We start from the raw sequence: 20,612 nt of genomic DNA, 5'->3' as shown, positions 1-20,612 counted from the left end.
TCCAAATAGAGAAATTGTGTTTATTGCTACACTTGCAATTCGAGTATACATACCCTAAATAGACGTAGTCAGCAGGATTCGAACCTGCGAATGGATGTCTAGTACATCGCCTTAACCACTCGGCCACAACTACTGCTATGTTGTACTGTTTAACACAGCAATGGGATTGACACATTTTGGAATCATCACATAAGTAATGTGCGCCAACATTGATATCAACAATAGACGTTTACTGTCTCAATGCAACTTTCAAATAATTCAAAATTAGTCCAAGTAGAGAAATTGTGTTTATTGCTACACTTGCATTTCGAGAATACATACCCTAAATAGACGTCGTCAGCAGGATTCAAACCTGCGCGTGCAGAGCCCAATGGATTTCTAGTCCATCGCCATAACCACTCGGCCACGACTACTGCTAGGTTGTACTGTTTAACACAGCAATGGGATCGACAAATTTTGGAGTCATCACATAAGTAATGTGCGCCAACATTGACATCAACAACAGACGTTTACTGTCTCAATGAAACTGACAAATAATTCAAAATTTGTCCATGTCGAGAAATTGTGTTTATTGCTACACTTGCATTTCGAGTATACATACCCAAAATAGACATATTCGGCAGGATTCGAACCTGCGCGGGCAGAGTCCAATGGATTTCTAGTCCATCGCCTTAACCACTCGGCCACGACTACTGTTATGTTGTACTGTTTAACACAGCAATGGGATCGACAAATTTTGGAATCATCACATAAGTAATGTGCGCCAACATTGATATCAACAATAGACGTTTACTGTCTCAATATGAAAATTTCAAATAATTCAAAATTAGGCCATATAAGGGAATTGTGTTTATTGCTACACTTGCATTTCGAGTATACATACCTAAACAGACGTAGTCGGCAGGATTCGAACCAGCGCCGGCAGAGCCCAATGGATTTCTAGTACATCGCCTTAACCACCCGGCCACGACTACGACTATGTTGTACTATTTTACACAACAATGAGATCGACAAATTTTGAAATAATCACATAAGTAATGTGCGCCAACATTGATATCAACAAGAGATGTTTACTGTCTCAATGACACTTTCAAATAATTCAAAATTAGGCTATATAAGGGAATTGTGTTTATTGGTACACTTGCATTTCGAGTATACATACCCTAAATAGACTTAGTCGGAAGGATTCGAACCTGCGCGGGCAGAGCTCAATGCATTTCTAGTCCATCGCCTTAACCAGTCGGCCACGACTACTGCTATGATGTACTGTTTAACACAGCAATGGATCGACAAATTTAGAAGCGCCAACATTGATATCAACAACAGACGTTTACTGTCTAAATGAAACTGTCAAATAATTCAAAATTAGTGCAAGTAGAGAAATTGTGTTTATTGGTACACATGCATTTCGAGTATACATATTCGAAATTGACGTAGTCGGCAGGATTCGAACCTGCGCGGGCAGAGCCCAAAGGATTTCTAGTCCATCGCCTTAACCACTCGGCCACGACTACTGCTATGTTGTACTGTTTAACACAGCAATGGGATCGACAAACTTTGGAAGCGCCGACATTGATATCAACAACAGACGTTTACTGTCTCAATGAAACTGTCAAATAATTCAAAATTAGTGCAAGTAGAGAAATTGTGTTTATTGCTACACTTGCATTTCGAGTATACATACCCTAAATAGACGTAGTCGGCAGGATTCGAACCTGCGCGGGCGGAGCCCAATGGATTTCTAGTCCATCGCCTTAACCACTCGGCCACGACTACTGCTATGATGTACTGTTTAACACAGCAATGGGATCGACAAATTTTAGAAGCGCCAACATTGATATCAACAACAGACGTTTATTGACTCAATGAAACTGTCAAATAATTCAAAATTAGGCCATATAAGGGAATTGTGTTTATTGCTACACTTGCATTTCGAGTATACATACCTAAACAGACGTAGTCGGCAGGATTCGAACCAGTGCAGGCAGAGCCCAATGGATTTCTAGTACATCGCCTTAACCACTCGGCCACGACTACTGCTAGGTTGTACTATTTAACACAGCAACGGGATCGACAAATTTTGGAATCATCACATAAGTAATGTACGCCAACATTGATGCCAACAATAGACGTTTACTGTCTCAATGAAACTTCCAAATAATTCAAAATTAGGCCAAGTAGAGAAATTGTGTTTATTGGTACACTTGCATTTCGAGTATACATACCCTAAATAGACTTAGTCGGCAGGATTCGAACCTGCGCGGGCAGAGCCCAATGGATTTCTAGTCCATCGCCTTAACCACTCGGCCACGACTACTGCTATGTTGTACTGTTTAACACAGCAATGGGATCGACAAATTTTGGAATCATCACATAAGTAATGTGCGCCAACATTGATATCAACAATAGACGTTTACTGTCTCAATATGAAACTTTCAAATAATTCAAAATTAGGCCATATAAGGGAATTGTGTTTATTGCTACACTTGCATTTCGAGTATACATACCTAAACAGACGTAGTCGGCAGGATTCGAACCAGCGCGGGCAGAACCCAATGGATTTCTAGTACATCGCCTTAACCACTCGGCCACGACTACGACTATGTTGTACTATTTTACACAACAATGAGATCGACAAATTTTGGAATAATCACATAAGTTATGTGCGCCAACATTGATATCAACAAGAGATGTTTACTGTCTCAATGACACTTTCAAATAATTCAAAATTAGGCTATATAAGGGAATTGTGTTTATTGCTACACTTGCATTTCGAGTATACATACCCTAAATAGACGTAGTCGGAAGGATTCGAACCTGCGCGGGCAGAGCCCAATGCATTTCTAGTCCATCGCCTTAACCACTCGGCCACGACTACTGCTATGATGTACTGTTTAACACAGCAATGGGATCGACAAATTTTGGAATCATCACATAAGTAATGTCCGCCAACATTGATATCAACAATAGATGTTTACTGTCTCAATGAAACTGTCAAATAATTCAAAATTAGTCCAAGTAGAGAATTTGTGTTTATTGCTACACTTGCATTTCGAGTATACATACCCTAAATAGACGTAGTCGGAAGGATTCGAACCTGTGCGGGCAGAGCCCAATGGATTTCTAGTACATCGCCTTAACCACCCGGCCACAACAACGACTATGTTGTACTATTTTACACAACAATTGAATCGACGAATTTTGAAATAATCACATAAGTAATGTGCGCCAACATTGATATCAACAAGAGATGTTTACTGTCTCAATGACACTTTCAAATAATTCAAAATTAGGCTATATAAGGGAATTGTGTTTATTGTTACACTTGCATTTCGAGTATACATACCCTAAATAGACGTAGTCGGCAGGATTCGAACCTGCGCGGGAGGAGCCCAATGGATTTCTAGTCCATCGCCTTAACCACTCGGCCACGACTACTGCTATGATGTACTGTTTAACACAGCAATGGGATCGACAAATTTTAGAAGCGCCAACATTGATATCAACTACAGACGTTTACTGTCTCAATGAAACTGTCAAATAATTCAAAATTAGGCCATATAAGGGAGTTGTGTTTATTGCTACACTTGCATTTTGGGTATACATACCTAGAAAGACGTAGTCGGCAGGATTCGAACCAGTGCAGGCAGAGCCCAATGGATTTCTAGTACATCGCCTTAAAGTGCCTGTGAAATGGCTGCTATTTTCACGCCTAAAATTATCAATTAATACATAAATATTATTAATTTTTATGTTTCTAAGCATAAATTATTTTTTTTTTAAGTGAAAAAATGCGTCTTGAACTCAGTCTACAGCAACTTTATTTTTTGTATTTTAAAACGAGGCTCCTCATTAGCTATTCATTTCCATGCAGAAATTCCCCTTGTGACGTCAGAAAGGGAAGTCGCATGGCAGCTTGCATTGCCGATACGTGTAAAAAAGGCAAATTTCTTGTGCAGTTTTCTCGTCTTTGACTAAATTGTCACTTATGTACTTGTTCGTCGAGGAAGAACGGGCCATAATGAACACTTGGTTATCAAATTTGTTGCATGTGGTTGAGTTAGATGCGAGATATGTCCGTTCTGGTGTAGCTGGTCACAGTGATGTCACCGTCCCCGGCGCACGTTTGTAAACTATCGCTGAACCTCGGCACTGGACAACTTTCGAGTCGGTAAGAAGTTCTAGTTTTTTTTTTGTTCTAGTTAAGCTTACTGCTCTTTATAAAATATCTTATCGATAACTTCAAAGAAGTATGTGTGAACTCTTTATGCTCGATAAACTTAGATCGCGAATTTCCTCAGAAATATTGCCTGCTCCGTTCAAACGTGCATTGGCATCCATATTGGATTTTCGTTCATGGTCGAAGGCGCGAGTGTCTCGTGTGGCCCGAATATCATCGGCGTTTTACTTTATCACGTTTGATTTTTTTTTTTTTGCACAAATGAAACTCTTATTTTCCCACCATCAACTATTTCTGTGGGCTGCTCTACACACGTAAAATGCCCAATGTTTTTACCTGGCTTCCCTTCACACGAAGCGCGGGTGTGCATTACATCCGCAAGTTTCAACATTTTAAACGTAAATTTGAAAAATGTTTGGTGAAATAAAATTGACTTATTATTATGAAAAGAAAATGAGGAAAAACAAATTTAATTATTTTTCGAATAATCGTTTGAGAGGATTGGGTGGCAATTGCTTATACTTATGTACTAATTAGTAATTGTACATGTGTTTAATATTTTTTTCATCCATAATTCAAACACATATATAACATAATAACTAATAATAGTAAAAAAAGATGCATCATAAAACGAATGAATTACGTATAAACAAATGGCAAATAAAGATTGTGACCTTATTTATTTTCTAAACCTCCACAGGTTAACGAGGGGATACTTGAAGTTCCTTGAAAAAGACTACAGATGTACTACCAGAGCGAGCAGTAACAGATTTATCAATATTTATGTCAGCGAATTATTTAGGACTTAAATTACCAAATCTTGGTTTTTCATAGATTCCAAAATCTAAAGATGTGTTTTCTTTTTTTTCATTGTCACACAGTGTCACTCAATTAAAACCATATACTATAGTAATATTAATCCATGTACAAATTATATTTTATTCACATTATTTTCTTTACATACATACCTCCATGCATACATGTACAGACAATCCAATGTTTACATTGTCATATTTCTTTGTTCATCACAAGTCTAAATAAAATGTGTGAACTGTGTAACGTAGCCGTGTTTTTTATTAGCATAATTGTTGCAGCATCTGGAAATCAACGGGGTTGGTCTGGGCTGCACAGTCAGTCGAAGTGTCGACTTTTACTTCCACGGAACTATCTACCCCTTTATTGTTTGTCAAAATCGGATTTGACGCCTGAATTGTCTTATTATTCAGCAGGTTACTAGGCACGTCACTACATTGTTTTATTTCATCGATCGTCTGAGTCAAAAAACAAAACGAAAAAAACATTCAAAATTAAAATAAAAAGAAAACGTATTTTGACATTCTAGACGTTAAACTATAGTGATCAATAAAATAGGGAAATAACTAAAAAAAAACGACAAATCACAGTTACTAAATAAATGACAGCCGCGTGGAAATAGATTCAGTTGAAATGGGTGAACGCGTCGGGTCACGACGAGGACAAGTGCGTGACTGGCGGCGTTTAATTGGATAACAAAAATAATTGAGAGCAACACGCATACAGACAAATTCAGAGTGGACTCGAGTTTGCGTGATTGTCATACTTATTTACTTGGTGATAACGCATTGACAGCCAAAGCCCGGATTCTTATTCCATAAATGATTTCTAGACATCTCGACCCAAGACACTTCGACCCAAATTGAACATCTCGACCCACCGCATCGACGCGACCCTGTCTCAATGTGGCGACGCGAACCTCTATCTAGTTCAACGTTGATCGACATCTTTTGATTCGAAACTTCGTGTTCTATCTACTAGTATTTCCAATGCGTGTGGTCGGCGCCTTTGATTGCGTTAATTTTGTTTTTTATTCGCGAAATCTATCACTGGCAGCGTTTGTTTTGTCATGTCTCATAACTGAAAGTCCAAGCTGACTTTGTTTTGGCTGTAGGTATGAAAAACGGGTCGGGATTTTTTGGGGTCGAGATGTTCAGTACCCCCATAAATTATTTCGCAGATCAAGCTGGAAGTAAAGTAACAGAGGTGTGAACTCAACATTCAACACCAACCACCGAACAATTCAGAAACTTTTAGCCTGCGAAAATGAAAACAATTAGCAGTGTGTAAGGACTGCGTAATTTCCTGTTTGTCCGACGCGTCGTTTTCGTGTTACTATCAAAAATTATTGATACCTTTACATAAGGCAAACTTAATTGTCTCTATAAAGCGATAATCAGGATGGCAAAACAAGTCGGTGATCATGGGCTGGTTCGGAATCTATTTCTTTCAAAATTGTTGCGCCAGGTTTAAGTTGTCGGCGCTTCTCTTTAAAACCTAGTTGTTTTTTCACGGCCGAAGACAGTTTTTCGAAAAAAGAATCTGAGGTGAAGTGGACACTACATATGACGCTGTAAGGAGAAGGTCCACCCCAACCTTTTCTCGTTGTTTTCACGGCTTTCGTCCACTGACGTCGCACCTTCGGATCGATTGGAAACGTATGAATACTTGCACTATGACTATACGTATTACTGCAACCGCCCACAACACAACGTTTAACCATCATAAACGTTTGTTCTGAAAACAACTTCTAAAAACTCTCTATCTCAAAAAAAAAAAAAAAAATTGACAAAAAAAAGAAATGCCGACCGAAAAATGTATATCGTTTAAAAGTATGTTGAATGACGCAGTGTTATAAAAGTACAACTCAGGAGTATGGCTTCCTCTCATATTTTGGCATTTGGTGGCGCACTTTCGGCGAGAGTCGGAAATCCGGAAACAGTCGACCGTTTCAGGAAAGGTGGGCGTGGCTACAGCACGAGATATATCTTAAATTTACTTGGATAGGAGTAACCATTTTGAGGAAAAAAAATCAATAACTGCTCACTTCAGTAGAACACGGATCTAAAATAGTTAACGTGTGGGTGGGCTTTGCACAGGCACTTTAACCACTCGGCCACGACTACTGCTATGTTGTACTATTTAACACAGCAATGGGATCGACAAATTTTAGAATCATCACAAAAGTAATGTACGCCAACATTGATACCAACAATAGACGTTTACTGTCTCAATGAAACTTTCAAATAATTCAAAATTAGGCCAAGTAGAGAAATTGTGTTTATTGGTACACTTGCATTTCGAGGATACATACCCTAAATAGACTTAGTCGGCAGGATTCGAAACTGCGCGGGCAGAGCCCAATGGATTTCTAGTCCATCGCCTTAACCACTCGGCCACGACTACTGCTATGTTGTACTGTTTAACACAGCAATGGGATCGACAAATTTTGGAAGCGCCAACATTGATATCAACAACAGACGTTTACTGTCTCAATGAAACTGTCAAATAATTCAAAATTAGTGCAAGTAGAGAAATTGTGTTTATTGCTACACTTGCATTTCGAGTATGGCATACCCTAAATAGACGTAGTCAGCAGGAATCAAACCAACGCGGGAAGAGCCCAATGGATTTCTAGTCCATCGCCTTAACCACTCGGCCACGACTACTGCTATGTTGTACTGTTTAACACAGCAATGGGATCGCAAAATTTTGGAATCATCACATAAGTAATGTCCGCCAACTGTTTAACACAGCAATGGGATCGACAAATTTTGGAAGCGCCAACATTGATATCAACAATAGACGTTTACTGTCTCAATGAAACTGTCAAATAATTCAAAATTAGTGCAAGTAGAGAAATTGTGTTTATTGCTACACTTGCATTTCGAGTATACATACCCTAAATAGACGTAGTCAGCAGGATTCGAACCAACGCGGGAAGAGCCCAATGGATTTCTAGTCCATCGCCATAACCACTCGGCCACGACTACTGCTATGTTGTACTGTTTAACACAGCAATGGGATCGCAAAATTTTGGAATCATCACATAAGTAATGTCCGCCAACTGTTTAACACAGCAATGGGATCGACAAATATTGGAAGCGCCAACATTGATATCAACAATAGACGTTTACTGTCTCAATGAAACTGTCAAATAATTCAAAATTAGTGCAAGTAGAGAAATTGAGTTTATTGCTACACTTGCATTTCGAGTATACATACCCTAAATAGACGTAGTCGGCAGGAATAGTACCTGCGCGGGCAGAGCCCAATGGGTTTCTAGTCCATCGCCTTAACCACTCGGCCACGACTACTGCTATGTTGTACTGTTTAACACAGCAATGGGATCGACAAATTTTGGAAGCGCCAACATTGATATCAAAAACAGACGTTTACTGTCTCAATGAAACTGTCAAATAATTCAAAATTAGTGCAAGTAGAGAAATTGTGTTTATTGCTACACTTGCATTTCGAGTATACATATCCTAAATAGACGTAGTCGGCAGGATTCAAACCTGCGCGGGCAGAGCCCATTGGATTTATTGTCCATCGCCTTAACCACTCGGCTACGACTACTGCTATGTTGGCTAATCTGCACTGGCTCGGAAGGTTGTAAATGATTAGCTAGTTTGAATTTCTAATTTGCATAACATTACTGCGAATGAACGTGCATTCAACGCCACAAGTCTTTTGTTTTTTTAGCCAATCAGAATTCATCTTCCGAGCCAGTGCAGATCAGCAGCTATGTTGCACTGTTTAACACAGCAGTGGGATCGACACATTTTGGAGTCATCACATAAGTAATGTGCGCCAACATTGATATCAACAATAGACGTTCACTGTCTCAATGAAACTTTCAAATAATTCAAAATTAGTCCAAGTAGAGAATTTGTGTTTATTGCTACAATTGCAATTCGCGTATTCATACCCTAAATAGACGTAGTCGGCAGGATTCGAACCTGCGCGGGCAGAGCCCAATGGATTTCTAGTCCGTCGCCTCAACCACTCGGCCACGACTACTGCTATGTTGTACTGTTTAACACAGCAATGGGATCGACAAATTTTGGAATAATCACATAAGTAATGTGCGCCAACATTGATATCAACAACAGACGTTTACTGTCTCAATGAAACTGTCAAATAATTCAAAATTAGTGCAAGTAGAGAAATTGTGTTTATTGCATTTCGAGTATACCTACCCTAAATAGACGTAGTCGGCAGGATTCGAACCTGCGCTGGCATAGCCCAATGGATTTCTAGTCCATCGCCTAACCACTCGGCAACGACTACTGCTATGTTGTACTGTTTAACACAGCAATGGGATCGATAAATTTTGGAATCATCACATAAGTAATGTGCGCCAACATTGACATCAACAATAGACGTTTACTGTCTCAATGAAACTTTCAAATAATTCAAAATTAAGCTATATAAGGGAATGGTGTCTATTGCTACACTTGCAATTCGAGTATACATACCATAAATAGACGTAGTCGGCAGGAATAGTACCTGCGCGGGCAGAGCCCAATGGATTTCTAGTCCATCGCCTTAACCACTCGGCCGCGACTACTGCTATGTTGTAATGTTTAACACAGCAATGGGATCGATAAATTTTGGAATCATCACATAAGTAATGTCCGCCAACATTGATATCAACAATAGATGTTTACTGTCTCTATGAAACTGTCAATAATTCAAAATTAGTCCAAGTAGAGAATTTGTGTTTATTGCCACACTTGCATTTCGAGTATACATACCCTAAATAGACGTAGTCAGCAGGATTCCAACCTGCGCGGGCAGAGCCCAATGGATTTCTAGTCCATCGCCTTAACCACTCAGCCACGACTACTGCTATGTTGTACTGTTTAACACAGCAATGGGATCGCAAAATTTTGGAATCATCACATAAGTAATGTACGCCAACATTGATGCCAACAATAGACGTTTACTGTCTCAATGAAACTTTCAAATAATTCAAAATTAAGCCAAGTAGAGAAATTGTGTTTATTGGTACACTTGCATTTCGAGTATACATACCCTAAATAGACTTAGTCGGCAGGATTCGAACCTGCGCGGGCAGAGCCCAATGGATTTCTAGTCCATCGCCTTAACCACTCGGCCACGACTACTGCTATGTTGTACTGTTTAACACAGCAATGGGATCGACAAATTTTGGAATCATCACATAAGTAATGTGCGCCAACATTGATATCAACAATAGACGTTTACTGTCTCAATGAAACTGTCAAATAATTCAAAATTAGTGCAAGTAGAGAAATTGAGTTTATTGCTACACTTGCATTTCGAGTATACATACCCTAAATAGACGTAGTCAGCAGGATTCCAACCTGCGCGGGCAGAGCCCAATGGATTTCTAGTCCATCGCCTTAACCACTCGACCACGACTACTGCTATGTTGTACTGTTTAACACAGCAATGGGATCGACAAATTTTGGAAGCGCCAACATTGATATCAAAAACAGACGTTTACTGTCTCAATGAAACTGTCAAATAATTCAAAATTAGTGCAAGTAGAGAAATTGTGTTTATTGCTACACTTGCATTTCGAGTATACATATCCTAAATAGACGTAGTCGGCAGGATTCAAACCTGCGCGGGCAGAGCCCATTGGATTTATTGTCCATCGCCTTAAGCACTCGGCTACGACTACTGCTATGTTGGCTAATCTGCACTGGCTCGGAAGGTTGTAAATGATTAGCTAGTTTGAATTTCTAATTTGCATAACATTACTGCGAATGAACGTGCATTCAACGCCACAAGTCTTTTGTTTTTTTAGCCAATCAGAATTCATCTTCCGAGCCAGTGCAGATCAGCAGCTATGTTGCACTGTTTAACACAGCAGTGGGATCGATACATTTTGGAGTCATCACATAAGTAATGTGCGCCAACATTGATATCAACAATAGACGTTTACTGTCTCAATGAAACTTTCAAATAATTCAAAATTAGTCCAAGTAGGGAATTTGTGTTTATTGCTACAATTGCAATTCGCGTATTCATACCCTAAATAGACGTAGTCGGCAGGATTCGAACCTGCGCGGGCAGAGCCCAATGGATTTCTAGTCCATCGCCTCAACCACTAGGCCACGACTACTGCTATGTTGTACTGTTTAACACAGCAATGGGATCGACAAATTTTGGAATAATCACATAAGTAATGTGCGCCAACATTGATATCAACAACAGACGTTTACTGTCTCAATGAAACTGTCAAATAATTCAAAATTAGTGCAAGTAGAGAAATTGTGTTTATTGCATTTCGAGTATACATACCCTAAATAGACGTAGTCGGCAGGATTCAAACCTGTGCGGGCAGAGCCCAATGGATTTATTGTCCATCGCTTTAACCACTCGGCCACGACTACTGCTATGTTGTACTGTTTAACACAGCAGTGGGATCGACACATTTTGGAGTCATCACATAAGTAATGTGCGCCAACATTGATATCAACAATAGACGTTTATTGTCTCAATGAAACTTTCAAATAATTCAAAATTACTACAAGTAGAGAAATTGTGCTTATTGCTACACTTGCAATTCGAAAATACATACCCTAAATAGACGTAGTCGGCAGGATTCGAACCTGCGCTGGCATAGCCCAATGGATTTCTAGTCCATCGCCTAACCACTCGGCAACGACTACTGCTATGTTGTACTGTTTAACACAGCAATGGGATCGATAAATTTTGGAATCATCACATAAGTAATGTGCGCCAACATTGACATCAACAATAGACGTTTACTGTCTCAATGAAACTTTCAAATAATTCAAAATTAAGCTATATAAGGGTATGGTGTCTATTGCTACACTTGCAATTAGAGTATACATACCATAAATAGACGTAGTCGGCAGGAATAGTACCTGCGCGGGCAGAGCCCAATGGATTTCTAGTCCATCGCCTTAACCACTCGGCCGCGACTACTGCTATGTTGTAATGTTTAACACAGCAATGGGATCGATACATTTTGGAATCATCACATAAGTAATGTCCGCCAACATTGATATCAACAATAGATGTTTACTGTCTCTATGAAACTGTCAATAATTCAAAATTAGTCCAAGTAGAGAATTTGTGTTTATTGCCACACTTGCATTTCGAGTATACATACCCTAAATAGACGTAGTCGGCAGGATTCGAACCTGCGCGGGCAAAGTCCAATGGATTTCTAGTCCAACGCCTTAACCACTCGGCCACGACTACTGCTATGTTTTACTGTTTAACACAGCAATGGGATCGACAAATTTTGGAATCAACACATAAGTAATCTGCGCCAACATTGACATAAACAATAGACGTTTACTGTTTCAATGAAACTTTCTAATAATTCAAAATTAGGCTATATAAGGGAATTGTGTTTTTTGCTACACTTGCATTTCGAGTATACATACCCTAAATAGACGTAGTCGGTAGGATTCGAACCTGCGCGGGCAGAGTCCAATGGATTTCTAGTCCATCGCCTTAACCACTCGGCCACGACTACTGCTATGTTGTACTGTTTAACACAGCAATGGGATCGACACGTTTTGGAATCATCACATAAGTAATGTGCGCCAACATTGACATCAACAATAGACGTTTACTGTCTCAATGAAACTTTCAAATAAATCAAAATTACTTCAAGTAGAGAAATTGTGCTTATTGCTACACTTGCAATTCGAGAATACATAACCTAAATAGACGTAGTCGGCAGGATTCGAACATGCGCGGGCAGAGCCCAATGGATTTCTAGGCCATCGCCTTAACCACTCGGCCACGACTACTGCTATGTTGTACTGTTTAACACAGCAATGGGATCGACACGTTTTGGAATCATCACATAAGTAATGTGCGCCAACATTGACATCAACAATAGACGTTTACTGTCTCAATGAAACTTTCAAATAATTCAAAATTACTTCAAGTAGAGAAATTGTGCTTATTGCTACACTTGCAATTCGAGAATACATACCCTAAATAGACGTAGTCGGCAGGATTCGAACATGCGCGAGGAGAGCCCAATGGATTTCTAGGCCATCGACTTAACCACTCGGCCACGACTACTGCTATGTTGTACTGTTTAACACAGCAATGGGTTCGACACGTTTTGGAATCATCACATAAGTAATGTGCGCCAACATTGACATCAACAATAGACGTTTACTGTCTCAATGAAACTTTCAAATAATTCAAAATTAGGTCAAGTAAAGAAATTGTGTTTATTGCTACACTTGCATTTCGAGTATACATACCCTAAATAGACGTAGACAGCAGGATTCGAACCTGCACGGGCAGAGCCCAATGTATTTCTAGCCCATCGCCTTAACCACTCGGCCACGACTACTGCTAAGTTGTACTGTTTAACACAGCAATGGGATCGACACGTTTTGGAATCATCACATAAGTAATGTGCGCCAACATTGACATCAACAATAGACGTTTACTGTCTCAATGAAACTTTCAAATAATTCAAAATTAAGCTATATAAGGGAATTGTGTTTATTGCTACACTTGCAATTCGAGTATACATACCATAAATAGACGTAGTCGGCAGGAATAGTACCTGCGCGGGCAGAGCCCAATGGATTTCTAGTCCATCGCCTCAACCACTCGGCCGCGACTACTGCTATGTTGTAATGTTTAACACAGCAATGGGATCGATACATTTTGGAATCATCACATAAGTAATGTGCGCTAACATTGATATCAACAATAGACGTTTACTGTCTCAATGAAACTTTCAAATAATTCAAAATTAGTCCAAGTAGAGAATTTGTGTTTATTGCTACACTTGCATTTCGAGTATTCATACTCTAAATAGACGTAGTCGGCAGAATTCGAACCTGCGCGGGCAGAGTCCAATGGATTTCTAGTCCATCGCCTTAACCACTCGGCCGCGACTACTGCTATGTTGTAATGTTTAACACAGCAATGGGATCGATACATTTTGGAATCATCACATAAGTAATGTCCGCCAACATTGATATCAACAATAGATGTTTACTGTCTCTATGAAACTGTCAATAATTCAAAATTAGTCCAAGTAGAGAATTTGTGTTTATTGCCACACTTGCATTTCGAGTATACATACCCTAAATAGACGTAGTCGGCAGGATTCGAACCTGCGCGGGCAAAGTCCAATGGATTTCTAGTCCAACGCCTTAACCACTCGGCCACGACTACTGCTATGTTTTACTGTTTAACACAGCAATGGGATCGACAAATTTTGGAATCAACACATAAGTAATCTGCGCCAACATTGACATAAACAATAGACGTTTACTGTTTCAATGAAACTTTCTAATAATTCAAAATTAGGCTATATAAGGGAATTGTGTTTTTTGCTACACTTGCATTTCGAGTATACATACCCTAAATAGACGTAGTCGGTAGGATTCGAACCTGCGCGGGCAGAGTCCAATGGATTTCTAGTCCATCGCCTTAACCACTCGGCCACGACTACTGCTATGTTGTACTGTTTAACACAGCAATGGGATCGACACGTTTTGGAATCATCACATAAGTAATGTGCGCCAACATTGACATCAACAATAGACGTTTACTGTCTCAATGAAACTTTCAAATAAATCAAAATTACTTCAAGTAGAGAAATTGTGCTTATTGCTACACTTGCAATTCGAGAATACATAACCTAAATAGACGTAGTCGGCAGGATTCGAACATGCGCGGGCAGAGCCCAATGGATTTCTAGGCCATCGCCTTAACCACTCGGCCACGACTACTGCTATGTTGTACTGTTTAACACAGCAATGGGATCGACACGTTTTGGAATCATCACATAAGTAATGTGCGCCAACATTGACATCAACAATAGACGTTTACTGTCTCAATGAAACTTTCAAATAATTCAAAATTACTTCAAGTAGAGAAATTGTGCTTATTGCTACACTTGCAATTCGAGAATACATACCCTAAATAGACGTAGTCGGCAGGATTCGAACATGCGCGAGGAGAGCCCAATGGATTTCTAGGCCATCGACTTAACCACTCGGCCACGACTACTGCTATGTTGTACTGTTTAACACAGCAATGGGTTCGACACGTTTTGGAATCATCACATAAGTAATGTGCGCCAACATTGACATCAACAATAGACGTTTACTGTCTCAATGAAACTTTCAAATAATTCAAAATTAGGTCAAGTAAAGAAATTGTGTTTATTGCTACACTTGCATTTCGAGTATACATACCCTAAATAGACGTAGACAGCAGGATTCGAACCTGCACGGGCAGAGCCCAATGTATTTCTAGCCCATCGCCTTAACCACTCGGCCACGACTACTGCTAAGTTGTACTGTTTAACACAGCAATGGGATCGACACGTTTTGGAATCATCACATAAGTAATGTGCGCCAACATTGACATCAACAATAGACGTTTACTGTCTCAATGAAACTTTCAAATAATTCAAAATTAAGCTATATAAGGGAATTGTGTTTATTGCTACACTTGCAATTCGAGTATACATACCATAAATAGACGTAGTCGGCAGGAATAGTACCTGCGCGGGCAGAGCCCAATGGATTTCTAGTCCATCGCCTCAACCACTCGGCCGCGACTACTGCTATGTTGTAATGTTTAACACAGCAATGGGATCGATACATTTTGGAATCATCACATAAGTAATGTGCGCTAACATTGATATCAACAATAGACGTTTACTGTCTCAATGAAACTTTCAAATAATTCAAAATTAGTCCAAGTAGAGAATTTGTGTTTATTGCTACACTTGCATTTCGAGTATTCATACTCTAAATAGACGTAGTCGGCAGAATTCGAACCTGCGCGGGCAGAGTCCAATGGATTTCTAGTCCATCGCCTTAACCACTCGGCCGCGACTACTGCTATGTTGTAATGTTTAACACAGCAATGGGATCGATACATTTTGGAATCATCACATAAGTAATGTCCGCCAACATTGATATCAACAATAGATGTTTACTGTCTCTATGAAACTGTCAATAATTCAAAATTAGTCCAAGTAGAGAATTTGTGTTTATTGCCACACTTGCATTTCGAGTATACATACCCTAAATAGACGTAGTCGGCAGGATTCGAACCTGCGCGGGCAAAGTCCAATGGATTTCTAGTCCTACGCCTTAACCACTCGGCCACGACTACTGCTATGTTTTACTGTTTAACACAGCAATGGGATCGACAAATTTTGGAATCAACACATAAGTAATGTGCGCCAACATTGACATAAACAATAGACGTTTACTGTCTCAATGAAACTTTCTAATAATTCAAAATTAGGCTATATAAGGGAATTGTGTTTTTGGCTACACTTGCATTTCGAGTATACATACCCTAAATAGACGTAGTCGGTAGGATTCGAACCTGCGCGGGCAGAGTCCAATGGATTTCTAGTCCATCGCCTTAACCACTCGGCCACGACTACTGCTATGTTGTACTGTTTAACACAGCAATGGGATCGACACGTTTTGGAATCATCACATAAGTAATGTGCGCCAACATTGACATCAACAATAGACGTTTACTGTCTCAATGAAACTTTCAAATAAATCAAAATTACTTCAAGTAGAGAAATTGTGCTTATTGCTACACTTGCAATTCGAGAATACATAACCTAAATAGACGTAGTCGGCAGGATTCGAACATGCGCGGGCAGAGCCCAATGGATTTCTAGGCCATCGCCTTAACCACTCGGCCACGACTACTGCTATGTTGTACTGTTTAACACAGCAATGGGATCGACACGTTTTGGAATCATCACATAAGTAATGTGCGCCAACATTGACATCAACAATAGACGTTTACTGTCTCAATGAAACTTTCAAATAATTCAAAATTAGGTCAAGTAGAGAAATTGTGCTTATTGCTACACTTGCAATTCGAGTATACATACCCTAAATAGACGTAGACAGCAGGATTCGAACCTGCACGGGCAGAGCCCAATGTATTTCTAGCCCACCGCTTTAACCACTCGGCCACGACTACTGCTAAGTTGTACTGTTTAACACAGCAATGGGATCGACACGTTTTGGAATCATCACATAAGTAATGTGCGCCAACATTGACATCAACAATAGACGTTTACTGTCTCAATGAAACTTTCAAATAATTCAAAATTAAGCTATATAAGGGAATTGTGTTTATTGCTACACTTGCAATTCGAGTATACATACCATAAATAGACGTAGTCGGCAGGAATAGTACCTGCGCGGGCAGAGCCCAATGGATTTCTAGTCCATCGCCTCAACCACTCGGCCGCGACTACTGCTATGTTGTAATGTTTAACACAGCAATGGGATCGATACATTTTGGAATCATCACATAAGTAATGTGCGCTAACATTGATATCAACAATAGACGTTTACTGTCTCAATGAAACTTTCAAATAATTCAAAATTAGTCCAAGTAGAGAATTTGTGTTTATTGCTACACTTGCATTTCGAGTATTCATACTCTAAATAGACGTAGTCGGCAGAATTCGAACCTGCGCGGGCAGAGTCCAATGGATTTCTAGTCCATCGCCTTAACCACTCGGCCACGACTACTGCTATATTGTACTGTTTAACACAGCAATGGGATCGACAAATTTTGGAATAATCACATAAGTAATGTGCGCCAAAATTTATATCAACAATAGACGTTTACTGTCTCAATGAAACTTTCAAATAATTCAAAATTAGGCTATATAAGGGAATTATGTTTATTGCTACACTTGCAATTCGAGTATACATACCATAAATAGACGTAGTCGGCAGGATTTGAACCTGCGCGGGCAGAGCCCAATGGATTTCTAGTCCATCGCCTTAACCACTCGGCCACGCCAACTGCTATGTTGTACTGTTTAACACAGCAATGGGATCGACACGTTTTGGAATCATCACATAAGTAATGTGCGCCAACATTGACATCAACAACAGACGTTTACTGTCTCAATGAAACTTTCAAATAATTCAAAATTAAGCTATATAAGGGAATTGTGTTTATTGCTACACTTGCAATTCGAGTATACATACCGTAAATAGACGTAGTCGGCATGAATAGTACCTGCGTGGGCAGAGCCCAATGGATTTCTAGTCCATCGCCTCAACCACTCGGCCGCGACTACTGCTACGTTGTCATGTTTAACACAGCAATGGGATCGATACATTTTGGAATCATCACATAAGTAATGTGCGCTAACATTGATATCAACAATAGACGTTTACTGTCTCAATGAAACTTTCAAATAATTCAAAATTAGTCCAAGTAGAGAATTTGTGTTTATTGCTACACTTGCATTTCGAGTATTCATACTCTAAATAGACGTAGTCGGCAGGATTCGAACCTGCGCGGGCAGAGTCCAATGGATTTCTAGTCCATCGCCTTAACCACTCGGCCACGACTACTGCTACGTTGTACTGTTTAACACAGCAATGGGATCGACAAATTTTGGAATAATCACATAAGTAATGTGCGCCAAAATTTATATCAACAATAGACGTTTACTGTCTCAATTAAACTTTCAAATAATTCAAAATTAGGCTATATAAGGGAATTATGTTTATTGCTACACTTGCAATTCGAGTATACATACCATAAATAGACGTAGTCGGCAGGATTCGAACCTGCGCGGGCAGAGCCCAATGGATTTCAAGTCCATCGCCTTAACCACTCGGCCACGCCAACTGCTATGTTGTACTGTTTAACACAGCAATGGGATCGACACGTTTGGGAATCATCACATAAGTAATTGCGCCAACATTGACATCAACAACAGACGTTTACTGTCTCAATGAAACTTTCAAATAATTCAAAATTAAGCTATATAAGGGAATTGTGTTTATTGCTACACTTGCAATTCGAGTATACATACCATAAATAGACGTAGTCGGCAGGAATAGTACCTGCGCGGGCAGAGCCCAATGGATTTCTAGTCCATCGCCTTAACAACTCGGCCGCGACTACTGCTATGTTGTAATGTTTAACACAGCAATGGGATCGATAAATTTTAGAATCATCACATAAGTAATGTGCGCCAACATTGATATCAACAATAGACGTTTACTGTCTCAATGAAACTTTCAAATAATTCAAAATTAGTCCAAGTAGAGAATTTGTGTTTATTTCTACACTTGCATTTCGAGTATTCATACTCTAAATAGACGTAGTCGGCAGGATTTGAACCTGCGCGGGCAGAGTCCAATGGATTTCTAGTCCATCGCCTTAACCACTCGGCCACGACTACTGCTATGTTGAAATGTTTAACACAGCAATGGGATCGACAAATTTTGGAATCATCACATAAGTAATGTGCGCCAACATTGACATCAACAATAGACGTTTACTGTATCAATGAAACATTCTAATAATTCAAAATTAGGCTATATAAAGGAATTGTGTTTTTTGCTACACTTGCATTTCGAGTATACATACCCTAAATAGACATAGTCGGCAGGATTCGAACCTGCGCGGGCAGAGTCCAATGGATTTATTGTCCATCGCCTTAACCACTCGGCCACGACTACTGCTATGTTGTACTGTTTAACACAGCAATGGGATCGACACGTTTTGGAATCATCACATAAGTAATGTGCGCCAACATTGACATCAACAATAGACGTTTACTGTCTTAATGAAACTTTCAAATAATTCAAAATTACTCCATGTAGAGAAATTGTGCTTATTGCTACACTTGCAATTCGAGAATACATACCCTAAATAGACGTAGTCAGCAGGATTCCAACCTGCGCGGGCAGAGCCCAATGGATTTCTAGTCCATCGCCTTAACCACTCGGCCACGACTACTGCTATGTTGTACTGTTTAACACAGCAATGGGATCGACAAATTTTGGAAGCGCCATTTTGATATCAACAACAGACGTTTACTGTCTCAATGAAACTGTCAAATAATTCAAAATTAGTGAAAGTAGAGAAATTGTGTTTATTGCTACACTTGCATTTCGAGTATACATACCCTAAATAGACGTAGTCGGCAGGATTCGAACCAGCGCGGGCAGAACCCATGGATTTCTAGTCCATCGCCTTAACCACTCGGCCACGACTACTGCTATGTTGTACTGCTTAACACAGCAATGGGATCGACAAATTTTGGAATCATCACATAAGTAATGTGCGCCAACATTGACATCAACAATAGACGTTTACTGTCTCAATGAAACTTTCTAATAATTCAAAATTAGGCTATATAAGGGAATTGTGTTTTTTGCTACACTTGCATTTCGAGTATACATACCCTAAATAGACGTAGTCGGCAGGATTCGAACCTGCGCGGGCAGAGCCCAATGGATTTATTGTCCATCTCCTTAACCACTCGACCACGACTACTGCTATATTGTACTGTTTAACACAGCAATGGGATCGACACGTTTTGGAATCATCACATAAGTAATGTGCGCCAACATTGATATCAACAATAGACGTTTACTGTCTCAATGAAACTTTCAAATAATTCAAAATTAGGCTATATAAAGGAATTGTGTTTATTGCTACACTTGCATTTCGAGTATACATACCCTAAATAGACGTAGTCGGCAGGATTCGAACCTGCGCGGGCGGAGCCCAATTAATTTCTAGTCCATCGCCTTAACCACTCGGCCACGACTACTGCTATGATGTACTG

At 39.7% G+C, this 20,612-nt stretch overlaps 1 long non-coding RNA gene and 14 other non-coding genes across 15 annotated transcripts; 1 reads left to right on the top strand and 14 right to left on the bottom strand.

Moving 5' to 3' along the window:
• Positions 1–1,432: 1,432 nt before the first annotated feature.
• On the bottom strand, positions 1,433–1,514 carry TRNAS-AGA (transfer RNA serine (anticodon AGA)). Its single transcript has one exon. It is a non-coding gene; the product is annotated as a tRNA-Ser (tRNA).
• Positions 1,515–1,694: 180 nt separating this feature from the next.
• TRNAS-AGA (transfer RNA serine (anticodon AGA)) lies at positions 1,695–1,776 on the bottom strand. The gene has a single exon. It is a non-coding gene; the product is annotated as a tRNA-Ser (tRNA).
• Positions 1,777–2,235: 459 nt separating this feature from the next.
• On the bottom strand, positions 2,236–2,317 carry TRNAS-AGA (transfer RNA serine (anticodon AGA)). Its single transcript has one exon. It is a non-coding gene; the product is annotated as a tRNA-Ser (tRNA).
• A 1,039-nt stretch (positions 2,318–3,356) lies between these two features.
• On the bottom strand, positions 3,357–3,438 carry TRNAS-AGA (transfer RNA serine (anticodon AGA)). The gene has a single exon. It is a non-coding gene; the product is annotated as a tRNA-Ser (tRNA).
• A 453-nt stretch (positions 3,439–3,891) lies between these two features.
• LOC146746263 (uncharacterized) lies at positions 3,892–5,239 on the top strand. Its single transcript, XR_014929080.1, has 2 exons — positions 3,892–4,171; positions 4,881–5,239. It is a non-coding gene; the product is annotated as an uncharacterized LOC146746263 (long non-coding RNA).
• Positions 5,240–8,490: 3,251 nt separating this feature from the next.
• On the bottom strand, positions 8,491–8,572 carry TRNAY-AUA (transfer RNA tyrosine (anticodon AUA)). Its single transcript has one exon. It is a non-coding gene; the product is annotated as a tRNA-Tyr (tRNA).
• Positions 8,573–10,043: 1,471 nt separating this feature from the next.
• TRNAS-AGA (transfer RNA serine (anticodon AGA)) lies at positions 10,044–10,125 on the bottom strand. The gene has a single exon. It is a non-coding gene; the product is annotated as a tRNA-Ser (tRNA).
• A 460-nt stretch (positions 10,126–10,585) lies between these two features.
• TRNAY-AUA (transfer RNA tyrosine (anticodon AUA)) lies at positions 10,586–10,667 on the bottom strand. Its single transcript has one exon. It is a non-coding gene; the product is annotated as a tRNA-Tyr (tRNA).
• Positions 10,668–11,029: 362 nt separating this feature from the next.
• Positions 11,030–11,111, bottom strand: TRNAS-AGA (transfer RNA serine (anticodon AGA)). Its single transcript has one exon. It is a non-coding gene; the product is annotated as a tRNA-Ser (tRNA).
• Positions 11,112–11,300: 189 nt separating this feature from the next.
• TRNAY-AUA (transfer RNA tyrosine (anticodon AUA)) lies at positions 11,301–11,382 on the bottom strand. Its single transcript has one exon. It is a non-coding gene; the product is annotated as a tRNA-Tyr (tRNA).
• Positions 11,383–18,296: 6,914 nt separating this feature from the next.
• TRNAS-AGA (transfer RNA serine (anticodon AGA)) lies at positions 18,297–18,378 on the bottom strand. The gene has a single exon. It is a non-coding gene; the product is annotated as a tRNA-Ser (tRNA).
• A 198-nt stretch (positions 18,379–18,576) lies between these two features.
• On the bottom strand, positions 18,577–18,658 carry TRNAS-UGA (transfer RNA serine (anticodon UGA)). Its single transcript has one exon. It is a non-coding gene; the product is annotated as a tRNA-Ser (tRNA).
• Positions 18,659–19,135: 477 nt separating this feature from the next.
• TRNAS-AGA (transfer RNA serine (anticodon AGA)) lies at positions 19,136–19,217 on the bottom strand. Its single transcript has one exon. It is a non-coding gene; the product is annotated as a tRNA-Ser (tRNA).
• Positions 19,218–19,415: 198 nt separating this feature from the next.
• On the bottom strand, positions 19,416–19,497 carry TRNAY-AUA (transfer RNA tyrosine (anticodon AUA)). Its single transcript has one exon. It is a non-coding gene; the product is annotated as a tRNA-Tyr (tRNA).
• A 738-nt stretch (positions 19,498–20,235) lies between these two features.
• TRNAY-AUA (transfer RNA tyrosine (anticodon AUA)) lies at positions 20,236–20,317 on the bottom strand. Its single transcript has one exon. It is a non-coding gene; the product is annotated as a tRNA-Tyr (tRNA).
• Between the last annotated feature and the right edge of the window lie 295 nt (positions 20,318–20,612).

This window comes from Saccoglossus kowalevskii, chromosome 4 (assembly GCF_978046115.1).
Source record: "Saccoglossus kowalevskii chromosome 4, keSacKowa6.1, whole genome shotgun sequence".
NCBI lineage: Eukaryota > Metazoa > Hemichordata > Enteropneusta > Harrimaniidae > Saccoglossus > Saccoglossus kowalevskii.
This window is presented reverse-complemented; position numbering and strand designations above follow the sequence as displayed.